The following is a 2,567-nucleotide window of genomic DNA, read 5'->3' as shown; positions in this document are numbered from 1 at the left end:
TTTTTTTTTTGTTTTTTTTTTTTAATTTTTTTTTTTTTTTAACGTTTATTTACTTTTGAGACAGAGAGAGACAGAGCATGAACCGGGGAGGGTCAGAGAGAGAGAGGGAGACACAGAATCCGAAACAGGCTCCAGGCTCTGAGCTGTCAGCACAGAGCCCGACGCGGGGCTCGAACTCACGAACTGTGAGATCATGACCTGAGCCGAAGTCGGAGGCTCAACCCACTGAGCCACCCAGGCGCCCCTTTCCTTTGTTTTTAATCGTTGTTGTTCTTCTTTTCTTCTTGTGATAAAATGCGCATAACGTAAAGTTTAGCATCTCAGCCATTCTAAACTTCAGTAGCATTAAGTTTGTGGCGTGCACCCGTCATCCCCGTCTGTGGCCAGAACCCATCTCCGTCTTCCCGAGCGGGGACTCTGTCCCCATAGAGCACTAACTCCTCTCCCCTCCCCAGCCCCCAGCCTACTATGGGTCTGAATTCGCTCCGGCACCTCCCCCTTTAGGCTTTGCGCGTGATGGTCCCGTGAGCACGGCTATATGGGCATCAAGTGCCTGACTTCAGTTCTTTTCGGGAGATGCCAGAGGTGGCATCTGTGTTTATGTTTTGAGGAACCTCGTGCTGTTGCGTGCAGCGGCTGCCCCGTTTTGCGTTGCCACCGGCTGCGAGCGGTTCTCCTCTGCACACCCTTGCCCACACTTGTCCCTTCCAGATAACTGCCATCCTAGTGGGTGTGAGGCGGTCGTGGGGGTTTCTTGCCGGGCCTTGTCTACAGTGCTCCCCAGGGAGCCGCTCTTGGCCTCGTAGGTCATTTCTCAGTGGTTCTGCTGCCCCCGCCCACGAGCTGTGCTGGACACACAAGTGACCCAGAGCCCCGGCTGTGACCCTGCGTGTCCCTCATTCACTTCTGTGCTGAGTGGCTGCCATACGTGGTCCCTGAGCTAGATCCTGGGTGGACAGTAGGGGTCAGGAGAGGGGTCCTTAGGAGCGGCAGTGCCATGGGGACCTCTGGGCCAGCAGAGACACCTTCAGGAAGCCTGGCCGGACTCACCTCTGAGTCTCCCCTGGTGCGTCTGCCCCTGGTGCCAGGGCTGCGGGGGCTGTGGCGGGGCTTGGCGAGCTCTTTGCGAGGGGCTTCAGGGGTCCCGGGTGTTGTGAAAATCGGAAAGCATTGTCCATCCAGGAGAGAAACAGAGCTTTTAGTGGGGGGAGGGGGACACTCTAGGTGTTTGTGTGCTCAGGGTTTGCCCATGTGTGAACAGGGGCTCTCTATAACAGACATCCCCAAAGAGACAGGCCCAGCTCCCCCAGGTGGCCGTGGGGCTCCAGTCGGGTCCTGAACCTGTGCTCCCTAAGTGCACATGTGACCTCAGGTCCTGAACCCCTGCTCCCTGAGTACCCGCGTGACCTCTGGGGCTGAGCCCGTGCTCCCCGAGTGCACGTGTGACCTCAGGTCCTGAACCTGTGCTCCCCGAGTGTACGTACGACCTCTGGGGAGCTGCTTCGGGAGCCACGGGTGTGTTGCTTTGGATGTCTGAGAGGCCGACAGGTCCCCATCTCTGATGACGGAGTAGACTTGGCAAAGGCTGGAGCTCTGGAGGAATTCAGACGCGCTCCATCACCACTGGTGCCACCGGTCCGTGCCGGTCTGTGCTGAGAGCACGTGCCCCTTGACCACCACCAGCACCGCCTGGGGCCCAGGGCGTCTCCTGTGCCGGGGGCAGCGTTTGGCCAGGAGGGCCTGGATCCTGGTTCCCGCTCAAGCAGATTCCCAAGACTGTCATGACCATAGAGGGGCAGTGAGAACACCTGCCCACGGGGCTCATGGGAGCTTGGGGTGAGTGTGGCTGTATGCATACGGTGGTATGTGTGCACCTGTGTGTATATGCAGGCATGTGCAGTTGTGTGTATATGTTGCTGTGTGTGCACGTGGGCTGGTATGTGTGCTCAGAGGTATACGTATAGGTATGTGTGATCGCGCGTACATGTTGGTACGTATGCGTGCGTAGGTATGTGTGCTCATAGGTGCCTACGTAGGTATGTGTAATCATGTGTAGGTATGTGCACACGTGTAGGTGTGTGCAGGAGTGTAGTTATGTACGTGTGTGTTTGTATGCATGTTTAGGCGTGTACGTGTGTGCAGGTGTGTACACGTGTGTAGGTGTGTGCATTAGTGTAGGTGTGTGTGTGCATGTGGGTATGTGCGTGCGTGTAGGTGTGTATATGTGTGTAGGTGGGTGGACGTGTGTAGATATGTACACACGTGTAGGTGTGTGCGCGAGTGTAGTTAACGTGCGCTTGTGTATGTATGTGTGTGTGGGTGTGTGTGCACACGTAGGTATGTGTGTGGGTGTGTGCGTGTGCTCACGTGTAGGTGTGTGTACGTTTGTAGGTGTGTGCGCACAAGTAGGTGTGTGTGCACATGTAGGTGTGTACACGTGTGTGTGCGCATGGGTAGGTATGTGTGTAGGTATGTGTGTCTCTGGGTGTGTGTGCACGTTTAGGTGTGTGTTCACTTGTAGGTGTGTGCGCGTGTGGGTATTTGCGTGTGTAGGCGTGTGCGCACGT

The sequence above is a fragment of the Panthera uncia genome, chromosome C2 (genome assembly GCF_023721935.1).
Source record: "Panthera uncia isolate 11264 chromosome C2, Puncia_PCG_1.0, whole genome shotgun sequence".
Classification (NCBI taxonomy): Eukaryota; Metazoa; Chordata; class Mammalia; order Carnivora; family Felidae; genus Panthera; species Panthera uncia.
The sequence above is the reverse complement of the archived record's forward strand: the minus strand, read 5'-3'. Positions refer to the sequence as shown.